General features: G+C 38.3%; 2 long non-coding RNA genes across 2 annotated transcripts; one reads left to right on the top strand and one right to left on the bottom strand.

The window, feature by feature from the left end:
* Positions 1-113: 113 nt before the first annotated feature.
* Positions 114-3,769, bottom strand: LOC116620810. The gene is made up of 4 exons (XR_004297231.2): positions 3,611-3,769; positions 2,673-2,821; positions 783-918; positions 114-523 (listed from the first exon to the last, which is right to left on the bottom strand). It is a non-coding gene; the product is annotated as an uncharacterized LOC116620810 (long non-coding RNA).
* A 5,526-nt stretch (positions 3,770-9,295) lies between these two features.
* LOC116620859 lies at positions 9,296-11,542 on the top strand. The gene is made up of 3 exons (XR_004297269.2): positions 9,296-9,369; positions 10,713-10,958; positions 11,369-11,542. It is a non-coding gene; the product is annotated as an uncharacterized LOC116620859 (long non-coding RNA).
* The last annotated feature ends 2,465 nt before the right edge of the window (positions 11,543-14,007 follow it).

Genomic DNA, 14,007 nt, shown 5'->3' with positions numbered 1-14,007 from the left:
GGACCAAAAAATATACAAAGAGATACACTGCAAAGGGCGTTTGAGCAAAAGGGGGGTGGTGGGGGGGGGAGGGGGGGTGACGATAGACTACAGCTATAAAGCGACATATTTCATAAATAATTTCGACTTTTATATAGAACAAAAATCAGAGAGGGCAGTTAAAGTAATGCAAGGGAATAACAACTGAAGTCTTGTGGCTTGACATAGAATAATGGTAATAATAGTATATTTTTTATTCCCTTCGTAGTCTTTGACTGAAGGACAGCAACAGAGAAAGTCTCTTCAGTTTTAATACGTTTCATTTATGCTCTTTTGACAAGCATTGATGACATTGCCTTCTTTTATCAAGAAAGGTGAAAATTGCGTAAGAAAGCTTTCTATTATTTTGTTCTACTTGGACTACCAATTACATTCCTGTTACGATAACAACAATTACTATAAACAAAACTCTGAATTAATGTTGTTCATTTGTATATCGTAAATAAAGTAGCACAGGAGAAGGTAGCTACTTCAAAGTTGTACTCTGAAAAAAAAAAGAGAAAAATGAAAATTCCATTTCAGGAATTAAATCCGCTTAAATCACGGTAAATCTCAATCCATCCTACAAATAAAACAGCTAAATTCTATCTATAAAGTATCAATAATACAGGGAAAGTTGTATCTAAAAATGATAAAAGTTTTAAATATTCAAAACAAAACCAAAATCTATAGACATATATCACCTATATCATAACTTACTGTGGGCGTATTACTCACTCATCTATTGTGTGTGAGAAAGTTACCTGATACGATTCAAGAGGCACCGCTCAGCACTGGCTGTCGTCTGAGAGCGTCTTCCGATGACGCAAAAATGCCCGGATGTCTTGAAGAGTTTCCAGCCTGTTTACCAATCCATTGGACATTTCCCTGGACAGCAAGCTGTACCAAAAAAAGCAGGCATATGTTAGTTTTACAGTCCAATTACATACGTCCCAAGTCTGTATTTCGAAATTGATCCAACAGGCGAACACACTTTGCAGCCAAAAAGTAGGTTATTTCTTTATTAAGGAGTCTTCAAATACTATACTTTTACAAAACGATACCTAGGACTGTGCATCCCCCCTCCCCCTTAGCCAATTCTGTGAACGCGCTTGCTTATTAGTAAAAATTATTGTACCCTAAATATTCGCCACATCAGTGACATTCTGGCTGAAATAAGTGGATTAAATGAAGAACCAAAACTGAGTCTCCAAATATGCCAACGTTTCGGACTTTTTTAAGTCGCCCTGAAGAAGGACTTATGCAACTCTTTTTTGGTTATCCATTTTAATCCTCATATATACAGGGAGCATAGCTGTTTGCTCAAATCAATTTTTATCATTAATGTCGCTCTTGAAATATTATACCCAAATAATCGTCACAGCTTGGTCACAAAAAATCGAAACGCCGTTTCTCAAATAGCCAATACGATATAATCTACCTTGAACACCTCACGGTGATATTTAGGCACGGGGTATAAAAGGCGCGGACCTGGTCCAAGCCATCATTCTCGCTAGACTTTGTCGAGTGCAGAGCTTCAAAAAATGAAGCAAAAGAGATATGATCAAGTTCGAAGTAATGTCTTAAACATCAATGGTGTAAAGACAACTAAATTTTCTAAATCTTCTCTGGTGACTGGACAAATAAGAAATAGAGAATGGGACAATTTTGAAGCAAAAAAGTTTTCAGGTTTCGTTATTTTCACGTGCGCGCTAAAGAATAGCGTCATTTTAAACGAGAGCGCGCTCTTTTTGAATCGCAATTTTTGTCGTTGTTGCCGTAGAAAACCACTACCAAGAAACTCGCCGTTATTGCCTTATGTATAGAGAACATTATTTTCAACTGAAAAATAATCAAAGTTAATCTACAGCTCTGCTTTTTTCGATATTTACTGAGCTCTGCACTTGACGCGGTCTAGCTGGAATGACGATTTGGACCAGGGGCTCGTTTCTCGAAACACCCGACATGTCTCGTGCCCGAAATCGTTTCTATTCCTTAATTTGAAAAGCTGGCTGGTTCCTATAAAATTTATGGTATCTGAATGTGTTCAAATATCGTCAAACATCGTATTTCACCAAAAAGATTCAAGCGAAGGATGATTCTTTTTATAGATTTTTAGATTTTGATATTTCTCGAACTTCTCGGGCCCGAAAGTCACATGGCTTAAATATTAGGAAAGTTCTCGGGACCTCAGAGTCACCCGAGACTTTTCGGGTAACTTTTTTAGTTTAGCAAAACTTCAAAAAAGGCCATATTGAGCGTAATCATTTGGAATATGAACCAAGAGGAAGTTCAAACTGTTCTAAAATGAAAGCGGTTCTCAAAAAGGAAAACATGCAAAATTTTGAGCAAAAAATGCAAAATGAAGTTTTCGGGCCCGAAATACTCGGGTGTTTCGAGAAACGGGCTTGTCCGCGCGAGTCCTTGTTTAAGCGTATTCTATAAAAATGTCCTGAAAAATGAGGAGGAAAAAAACATCAAACAGATATTTGATAAACAGCAACAATATGTTGAAACAGGGGAAAATAGAAAAAAAAAACATCAAACAGTTTTTTGATAAACAGCAACAATATGTTGAAACAGAGGAAAATAGAAATGCGCCAGTAGACGCTCTGGATCCTAAAGTATGATCATTCCCATGGCAACCAACTTACTTGGTCTCATCCTTGTCTTGAGAGTCCTGCCCCGCCGCACGCTTCCCTATACACATGTGACCGCTTACGGATAACAACAGACTCATCAAAGTCACTAAAGCAAAAATTGCCACGGACTTCTGCATCATGATCATGGAAAATCGTAAATTCTGTAAGAAAAAAAACCCTAGATGTCACTAAGGCCCCGTACATACACAAGGGGTAAACGGGATGCGGTGCCATAAGCCCCCCACCCTCCCCCCCCCCCCACCACCACCACCTTGGCCGCAAAAAAACCCGGTAATTTCTTGTACAGGATGTATAGCCTGATAGCGAAAATAGAAATCTGGTTGCGTGCGCGTTTTTGCAAAGCTGCTTGGTCCTCCTGATATTGAGTTCACACAGCAGAGCCAGTCATTGTCTGGCGATCATTCCCTTTTCAAAAAAGCATAATTGATAATCAAAGAAAATGCCCAAAATAAAGAATTAGTAAGTTTCTTTATGTTAATTTATCTCACCAAGACATGAATTCTTATCTGATCATCGCAGTTTCAATTGTCTTCGCTTTTTAAAGACAAACTGTCTAAAACGTCAGATACATACAAAATGCCCGATAAAGAGACATGTATAATTTTAAGAAGAAAAAAAGACAGTTGCCTTTTTTACCAATCGTTTTATCATTTCTAAAGAGAGGGAGAAATAATTTGGCTTTTTGGTGAAAGATGCCATTTTTATTTGATATTTTTGATATTTTAAACAAATGACGGTTTTGTCATTCTCGAAAAAAAGGTGATTTACTGTAAAATCGCTGTCGGTGTTATTTGCTGTTTTCTTTGATTTAGACGCAACGAAAAGTAGTAATGCATTTATTTATTAATGCATTATACACGCCCTGCTCTATCAACGAACGTACCTCCTTGAAACTAAAAACAATATTTTAGAGAAAAACGATCACTTACCCTTGTGTAGCAGTGTTTATCGAAGCTACGAAGAATATAAATCAGTTATGATTATTGAAGAAGTTGCTATATAGACTTGGTCCTACTAAAACCTCTTTTAATTTCCTTTGAGACAAAGACCCTCTTAATGGCGTTCTGTCTCCCAACCAAATTGTTCCTTCTTTCTCGTCCTAATTACTCACCTTTGTCGGAAATAAAGCATTTCTGCATTTTATTAGTAGATGGCCTGCTAAGAAAAATACTATGCATACATTTTAAGAGTTGTTTTGCTGTTACTTTAGAAGATAAAAGAAATTTCACGGCTCCACAAATGGTGCTAAGCCATTAATCCTCCCCTCTCGCCAAACTTCCATAAAAACTAAAATTTTTAAAATCGAATAAAATGTAATGGTGTCTCGTTTCACGTATATAAGATGATTGACTGCCAAACGCCCCCGTCTCGTATGATGATTTCCCAAGAATTCCCCAATAAACGTTACTTGCTATGCGCTATTAGTTTTAATAACACTCCCTATACCCACTTTTCTTAAATCTAAATGCGCTATTTAATTTGCGCAGTATTGTTTTTTTTAATATTTACATTGTAATTATAGATATTCGTTTTGCCATTTTTGTCGATCTAAAAGTATGACAAATATCTGTATGAATTTAAGTCGATTATATGTCAAAAGAGATTAAAATCGTTTCTTTTTCTATATTTAACTGTTTAAAAGCTCTTACAAGACCCACTGAACAAAGCGTTAAACTTTTTTCCTTTGACTTTCATTAAAATACTACCACGGGAGGGTGAAAATGCCCCGTAACCACGCTAGCTAAATTTAGCACTCCTTCCCACGCTCCTATATCGTAATATGCAGAAAAAGTGTATTGCTTGAGTATATTTCGATAATCGTACTCTATGCACGTCCCATAGCCTTGATAATTTGGTTGTGCCAAAACGAAAATACTAAAAGGAAACATGCCAACAAAGTTATAGTTTTATTATCTTGCTCTACTCTTTGAATATAAGATTATCCTTTGTAATATATTGCTTATTTTTTATTTATTTAATTCTTAGCATTTACCTTAAAATGTGTGAACCAGTTTTCCACCTGTTCGTTTGCATTGATAAGCCCGCGATTCAGAAATACCTTCAGCGGTTTTTGCTGTCTCGATGGTAGCTCCTGTCTAGGTCATCCCGTGCACACTTGGGAGTCGATCCAATAATATGGATAATCCTAGTTTCATGTTCTCTCGCCTTTGCACTCTGCTCATCTACAAAGAGTTTCACATTAACATAAACATCAAGCTTTCACTCACCCAATCGGCGATAAGAATGTTTTCGAGTAGTAAAAGTTTGATCTTGTTTGACCTCAGTATAAATTTGTCTTTTCTGAGTGCGCTTATGAATAACAATATAATTTAAATGTAATGACTGAATTTCGGGATATTCTGCGCAAAGAATTTACACGATGTCGCATTGCTTCTTTTTTGTTAACTCGTATTCTATGATGTTTGCTGTGCTTGCAGATGCTTTGGCAAAGCATTAAAAACAGAATTATATATTTACAGCACATATCTGCTTTAAAAAAATTTGTAGATAATGGGCGACTTTCACAAAGACATCACGTGACTTTTTGAGTGGCAAACTCAAGCCAAAATAAACACTGTGTTTATTCAAATTCTGTCTGAATTTGCTGCGCCCGTCACGTCAGAGAGAGCGAAAAAAAATCAACATAAAAATAAGCCCTTTTTGGCTGATTCGTAAGTGCTGAATGAGTTACCTATTGTTGTTGTAAAATAAGTTACCCTATGCCGCTAAAAGCCATTGCGCGCATAAGTTTGCAACCTGAAAAGTTACGTGATTTCTTAGTGCAAGAAGGTACAAGAAATACCCCTATAAACACATCAGTCCAATGCACACTACAATAGTTGATGCCATAATACTACATTTCTACAATAAAAGTACCAAGCAGAATTAGCCTCTGGGTCGAGTTGGTAAGCGAACAGCATGCTGGGACTATTTTAGCAGACGCAGTTCAACATGGCGTCAACGATGCCAATGCTGATGATGTGAATCTAACTAACAAAGATATTCCGGGAGCAGAATTGTCAAAACCTACCACTTTCTAGCTTTTATTCAGAATCACGTCAATATGTTTACGACGCCATGTTAAATTGAGTTCCCAAAAATCATCCTAGCATGCTTTTCGCTTATCAAATCGACCCTATTTCCCCCTCCCCCCCCCCCTGCAATGTAAGAATGACGAAATAATTAATTCCTCTTATTAGTAACTACCTTCACATTTCATATATATGCATGGATCTTGAGGGTGTTTCACGGGCACTGTCCCTAGGCCCTCTGACTGGAGTTCAAACAACTTTGAAACTGGAACATTAAAAAGTAAAACAAATAAATTTATTATGAACGAAATTCTATTCAGTCTTGGAGTGATACGAAGGCGGGTACATCTTCTTTGAAGAAAATTTGTTTACGTTTCTTTACATAATTGATCAGTGTATTGCCTGCTGTCATTTTAGCACGACTATCGTCAACAGTGTACCCTGACGGGGCTCAATGCTTGTGCCTCCAACATTCTTGCTTCTAACAGCTGCCTGAAAGCGTCAAAAGATTTGGTTGTCGGCATTTTTCTAGAGATCTTTGCGTATAATCTATCCCCAGTACTAATTTTTCCGTTGCTAGCTTCCTAGTTTCTCTATTGTGTTTTCTGTTGCTCATCTTGTATCAACCCTGCCTATTTATCATTAACCATTTACTTCTCTTTGTTTTTAGGAGACCTATACGATTGTTCTTTTTCCTCGGGCTCCCTTTTTCTCCTCGTGGTGCTCTCTGACACATCCCTTACTTCACAAGGAGCGCTCAACCCATGCAGCTGTATTCTTTAGCTCAACAGCAAGTCGCAGAGTAAACAAAATCTACGGCTTCCATCCGCGCACATCGACTGACAAAGGCACTATGAGCGGTGGTTCTACAGCGGGTAATTTGAAACTGACGTCAAATGACAGGCGGAGATATGCGCTAAAATAAGATGATAAAATGTGTGACGTGTCCGCCAAAATGATCTTAAAAAGTCTAAATTGTTCGTTTAAAAAAGAATAAAAAGTTTGACTCGAAAATCACCTGCTTTTACATTTTGTAATCTTATGCATTTAAAAGATGTTTCCTTGCTGTAGATCAGTACTGGGCATCGTGACTTTTTACCGTAAAATACCAAGGACTTTTCCACTAGCGTAGTATTTAGAATCTTTTATCAAATATATATTTGAAGTATTTTTTTCTTTACACAGTACGCTACTCTAATTTGCGCGGGCTTTTTTGTCATATTTCGATTCATCAATATATTCTAAGATGCTACATCCCTTATGAAGTGTATACGTCAATGATGAAAAAGACCCCGTCGCTGCTCAAACAGCTGCTTTCGAAACCCTTACCCACGAGCTATGTATTCTTAACAAGTGTGTCTTTTTCACGGGGTTTCTCAATAGTATGGTATTTACAGCACATATCTGCTTTAAAATTTTTTGTATTTTGCAGATAATGGGCGACTTTCACAAAGACATCACGTGACTTTTTCAGTGGCAAATTCAAGCCAAAATAAACACTGAATTTGCTGCGGCCGTCACGTCGGAGAGAGCGAAAAATAAAAATCAACATAAGAATAAGCCCTTTCTGGCTGATTCGTAAGTGCTGAATGAGTTACCTTTTGTTGTTGTGATAAGTTACCCTTTGCCGCTAAAAGCCATTGCGCGCATAAGTTTGCAACCTGAAAAGTTATGTGATTACGAGCTATGTATTCTGAGCAAGTGTGTCTTTCACGAGGTTTCTCAATAGTATGGTTTTCGTCCTTTTGCCGTTAAACAACGCTTTTTTATTTTATTTTTAGTTTACATCATTCACAAATAACAGCATAGTCACTATCAAATCAGAATCATTCAAATAGTTGACCATTTCGCTTGTTCTTAGGGCACATTTTTTAAAAAAGGCGCCAATTATAAAAATATTAAACTTTACGTCATGGATTTTCGAAACTACTGCGAACATAGAGAGGATAAATTTGTAAAACAAAGACACTTTTTTGGTGAGTGTTCTTTATTTCGCCTTCCATTGCCCATTTGTGACAAATATTACACCATGTGTGCAAATCAAAAGACCACGCAAGAAAACAAAACCCGACTAACAAGAGATGGCATGTAATCGCCCTTGGTTGCAATTACACTAGGTAAACATTTCAGCAATAAAACCTCGAGTGAGGGTGGCTATATTTTATTAATTGTGTGCTTAGAGAAAATGAGTTCAATTAGAATTCCGGTAGCAAATTTTACGAAAAATCAATGTTTAAAACGATCATACCAACTGGAAAACAATTCCAAGAACAACGCTATCGAATTCGCAAACAAACACTTTTTAATTTTGGCAAAAAATTTTTTTGTTGTAAAGTTGTTGAAAATCATTACGGTATAAAAGAGAAAAGGAAATCCGTGGAAAAGTAGTCCTTTGCAATTTAGCAGTCATTTTTGACATTGTTTTCGGCAAGGTTTTTCTAGGGACAATTTGAAATGCAACAGCAAAACATTATCACAACTTGGTATTGTTCGGAGGTAACAAATTCTTGTGGCGGACAAGTAAATTGTCATCGGATGCTGAAAAAAGGGACCAAGCGTCAACTGAGAGGTTATTAGCACGGGAAATGGGAGAAGTCTTTACTACTAAGAGGAGAAGAAACATCGTTTGTTTTTAATGTTTGTTTATCAGGTGAAAACGTTTTGAGGGAGGCGTTAGTCCCTTGTTTCTGTCTAAATGTTTCCTCTTTTACCGCGTGGCGTTATGTTTCCGTGTGGAATCTTTGTCCGTAGTTTTTGTCATAAATAGAGCTTTGATTTAGAATTTTACTAAATAGAGTAACGCTAAATGGTTTGCAATCGTCTGTCATTAGACAAACACGACCTTTATTTCCAAACCTTACAAAGAAACTACCACACGAAACCTAAGCTCGAAAACACTGAACATGAAAGATATTGTTCCTGTGAAAACTCTTTGCTCTTCTAAAATCAGAAAGTACTAGAAGCAATATAAAAGAAATGGAAATTAAAGGCAAAATAACCCAGTCTTTATGTCCTATCTCTTGTTAAGGACAAAAAATTAGTGGGAAGTTCTTGCTGGTTTAGTGATCCCTATACAAAAGCATGCTAGACTGCAAAACGAAAATTAACCAATATCCTTTTCCTCTGGAACTAAAGCGTTATATTTATTTAGTTTAAGTTTTGTTGCACTCAAAAAACTAATGAGTAAAATATATTGAGAAGACATCAAATGACCATTGAGTATATGCCCCAGTTATATTCAAAACTTCCGATAAAGCCCGTTCCTTTGTGAAAGCTTCTAGAAATTAATTGTAAACTTTTGAAGTTTCCCGTCATATTTGGTAGAGCACGTTTGTTTGCGATCACTTCAAAAGCTGTCCCTATTTTCCGGACTCCAAAGTCCCATTCATGCCTCTCTTTGATAAATTAATTTTCCTGGCTCCGAAACAGCGAAACAGTAGACAGAGAACAACCGAAGGCGGTTATCAAAGCGCACTGGCCAATCAAAGCCCTGGATTAGTTTGTCTTGTTTGCGCTTGACCAATAGGAGCTTAACACAATGGGATTAGCGAGCTGCGTAGCCTTATAAGCGGTGCTCTATCGGCCATCGTCATCCATCGCCATCGTCATTACCTGTGGCGAACAACGAGGGAGGTCAGACACCTAAATCTACAAGGGTAAGCAACTTGTCTCGCCTCATTTAGACACTGCAACTTTTATCACTCTGCTGTTTAGAAAAAGGCTTAGCGTTATCGATTTCTGTTGTGAAACGGTGTAATTGTTAGTAAATACTTTTTTTTGTTTTTCGTTTAAAAACTAGTTACATTTTATTGGTTAGCTTACTTTAGTATTTTTTCTCGTATTTTGCTGATTTCGACTCGTACAAAAAAAAGAAGCGACTTAAAACGGAAAGTTAATTATACTTAAGATAACAACTACGTTCAAGTGATAATATGAAGTTGCGATTCCATTTGTAAAAAGTTTATTTTCTAAGGGCATCTGGCGAAAATTCATTGTAAAGCTGGGAAGGAGGGAAGTGTTTTACAGTAAGACTTTGTTCATTTGTATGTTCATGATTCGGATTTTGACTTGGCAGATCTTTAACACAAAACAATGCTTTCCAGTGGATCTTGATTGAAAACTTAGATCAAAGGTTTCGCAATTGAGGATGTCAGTCAGTTCTGGCGTATCAGTACCCCTATCTTCCCAAACACCACGTCAGGAGAAAATGCCGTTTTGCCGTTTGGGGTATTTTATTTAAAATTGGCGAAAATGGAGTGACATTAGCTCTATTTTAGCCGAAATCAAGGGATTTTTCTGTTATACTATAAGTAACGAATTTGAAATTTACAATATTAGACAATTTCTGCAATCACAGCCTTTGTGCAGACGTACAGATATTACACAATTTGAGCGTCGGATCCTTTTCAACATAATGGATTTCGTTACTTTTTCACATGTCCGTAACTTACTCCTTTGAGAGCCCTTCAGTTATTTAAATTTCCTCTACTTTTACAAAAATTTGATATTCGACCCTTACCATTCATAACAAAATGGCCATACTCGATCCTTCAACGATTCAGTTGCTAAAGATACGTTTAAAATAACACTAAAGCACGATTAAGTAAAGATACTCCCGCATTTCAAGGACACTTAACACATTTTGTGTTCCTAAGGCTTTTCTTGGCGGGAGTCCTAAATTTTTTGGGCCTTTTTACATGTAAAAAGGAGCAAAACAACAATTGTCTATAAAAGAGTATAATACCCTTAGGTTCCAGGGAAGGTATAAATTTATACAATCCCAAACAGTCCCGGAGTTCAAATAGGAATGTATAAATTTATACAGTCCCGGAGTTCAAATAGGAATGTATAAATTTATACAGTCCCGGAGTTCAAAAAGGAATGTATAAATTTATACTGTCCCGGAGTTCAAAAAGGAATGTATAAATTTATACAGTCCCCGAGTTAAAAACGTGCTGTTCCACTAAACGGGTTACTCATATTTGGTGGACTTTTACAGACAAAAAAATGGAATCAAAGATCGTCCTACTCGTTGGCCTGATGGTGGTGTCGCTGATCGTGTGTTCTCAAGGCCATTTGACAGTAGGCCGGAGTTTAGGAGCCCGTCAGCAAGTTGACCAGCGACGTGAAACGATTGCGCGTGCGCGCGCGCAAAATGACAGGAGACAAGAGGAAGCGAATCATGATTCCTATCTGGACAAATTTTTGGAGAGCAGGAGAAAAGACGGCTTTGATAGTTATAGAGGTTAGTACTCACGGGTGGGGGCTTGACATAGGGCAGAAACAGGATCTGCCACTGGTAGCTTGTCGACGTGTTTTCAACCATCACTTCTGGGTACTTGTGAGCAAAATTGTAAGAAAAACAGACTGAAAACACAGAAACCTTTACCCCCCTCCCCTCCTATTTCAAGTCCAACACTAAGCTACCACTGACCCAAGACGGTATGTTGTTATTTCTACAATGGAGTCAATTCTATTACATTGCTTAGATGCGCTTTGAAGGTCGTCTATGCATTGGAGAGGAATCCATGAGTATCCGGGTCTGGTGATGTTTAGTTTGCATTTCTGACGTTTTGGAGTTGGGCCTATATTTTACGGGCGTCTGGGGACGTTATAGTAATGGAAGTGTTAAATCAACCAAACATTTCTTTTCAGGTTACTGAAGGCTTCATCGTCTACAGCATTTTAAAGGAGTGCACAACTTCCGATGGGCTAAAAGACTACGCAGGAACAGTTGACTAGAGTCATAAAGTTTTCAAAAAATATATATTTTGATCATGTAATACAGTGTACAAACCAGTGATAGAAAAAAGAAAAAGTGATAAACAATTTTTCGAGTATATACTTTGTTTAAATGCCTTTAAAGTGTTGTAATAATCCATTTGTAATTATAAAGAAAAAAAAACGCCAGAATGAAGACAGATTCAAATGCTTTCACAAGAGTCCGAATACTTAGTTATGATGGGTGTTTTGAGGTTGTGAAAAGTTCGGTTTGTCTTGTGACTGACTTGGACAGCCCTGCCTACGACATATCTTAGCGCTGGATTACACACTTAGACTTCTGTAATCGAGAATCGGTTTGTCTCCTGTTTGCATTTGTTTGCCTCTTGTTTTGTTAGGTCGCGCGCGAGTTGGGTGAAGTGCGTAAGTAGACCGGAGTCTCGTACCCGGACGCCGCGCGATGCATTATGGGGAGGTCGAAGACGGTCGGTGTATGACGGTCAGTTAGCCTACAGTTAGCCTACTTGTAGGCTTTAGATGCTGATTTCGGCAATAAAAACCCTCGAAAATCTCGATATCGTAGTTCGTGGCCGCCATCTTGGATTTGAGTGACAAAAAGTAAGAGGCGCCGGGGTGGGGGGGGGGGGGGGGGGGGGGGGGGAGAAGGGGAAAAGAACGCCTACACGAATACTACCTATCTGCGGGTCGGTAATTAACGCTTTAACGCTCTCGTCCGCCGGCGAACGAGGCGATTTGATTGGTCAGTTATATTATATATAGTTATATATCAATCATCGATCTCCCGATCATTCTCCTGGCTTTAGATGCAAAATGTCGGGTGCGAAGATAGGAGATGCGATAGAGAAAGCTGTGGAATATTTGAAAAGTAAAGATAAATACATCACCTCCTCCCCAATTAGTTAATTAGTCCGGGGGTTTGAGCAGTTTTTTTCCCTTGAAATAGGCGATTTTTGCTAAAGTTACCAGTTTGGGTTATGGTTTGCAATACCTTTTACAAGATTGGATACTGAGCTAAGCGCAGATCGGCTTTAAATTGATCTGGCCGACACCTAGAACCGCAAATAAGCTGGCTTTTATGGAAAAAAAGAGTAGCTGTCATTCTTATAACTTCAGTGACAGTGATTTTCAACCGGAAGTAGCCCGCGTAGCAAGCCCAAAGGTTCGTGGAAGAAGACAGACGGAGACGAGGAGCACACATCCTTCTTCTCCAGGTGCGCGGGGTCTACCCCTCATCTTCCCCAGCCCTCTGCGCTTGCTACGCAGGCTCAGCCGGAAAGTAGTCAAGAGTAAATTACGCTAGGGTACCACCTACATCCGCAATAGAACACTCTAAGCGTTTCAAGGAACCAGATATGGTAAGGCACTCGCTAACATTTTGCGTGATGTTCAAGCCTGACACTAGGCTCGATTGCCAGCTCGCAGCAGGAAAGTGTCTAGCCATACGCACCAATATCGTTGTTACCCCAACAATTCGTATTTTAACGGTAGAAGGTTCTTTACGATATCTCATGATTGATTGCCAATTACTGTTGATCTCACGAAGCACATTGGACACCTTTTAGGGAACGGTCATTAATTACTGGGGGGGGGAGGGGCAAAACCCTGGGCTCAAAAATTTTCACATTTTTATATTCAATAAAACCACAGAGACTTGGTATACATACTAAGGCTAAGTTCAAACGTCGTATTATCCATGAGCCGTATTCAATGCAAATGCTTGAAAATGAAGATGAAACAATCGACTTGATCCATTTGCATGCATTTGCATTGAAAACGGCTCATGGATAATACGTCGTTTGAACTTAGCCTAAGTGTAGCTGGATATGACCTTTACTAAAATAAAGATCAGCTAGCATGGCAATTTTGTCCTATTTAATTAAAGTATGAACCTTTACTTTCGCTAGTTTAAGAGTGGCACAGAGATAAACAACAAATACTGGTGTCGCTAGAAAACGACTACGTCGTCAACAATTTTAACAAAGACATTTGAGTCCAGGTTTTGTTCAACTGATTTGAACGGGCAGCTTTGTCTGTCAACCATGATAGGGTTTCTCAAAATTTATTTATATAAAGACAAGATTGGTACCTGAACAATATGGAACTAGATATACAATAGTAGGGAACATTGTGAACTGAATACAATTTTCTTTTCAACAATGACTCTCTTGCTAACCAGACTATTCGACGCCCAAAAAATGTGACCCCCCCTTTAATGACAGCCTAAAAAAATGTGACCCCCCTTAAATCCGCTCCCAAAAAAACGTAGCCCCCCCTACATATTTGCCCCCCCCCCCAGTAATTAATGACCGCTCCCTTATGCTTGATTCAACTAAACTTGCAACCCATGGATTCAATGGGTTTTGGTAAAAAACCGTCAAAATATGGCCTTGACAGGAGATACTGTTCTGCAGAAATTACACAAATGCAACAATATGTATCACCCAGCCTGAGTAGCAAGCGTTTCTGTGGAGTTCCAACGGTAAAAAAGAACAAAACCGCGCGGAGAATGGGGAGAGAGAGGTTTCTTCTTCCCCCTCCTCCTTCTCTTTTTT

Source organism: Nematostella vectensis, chromosome 2 (assembly GCF_932526225.1).
Source record: "Nematostella vectensis chromosome 2, jaNemVect1.1, whole genome shotgun sequence".
Classification (NCBI taxonomy): Eukaryota; Metazoa; Cnidaria; class Anthozoa; order Actiniaria; family Edwardsiidae; genus Nematostella; species Nematostella vectensis.
This window is presented reverse-complemented; position numbering and strand designations above follow the sequence as displayed.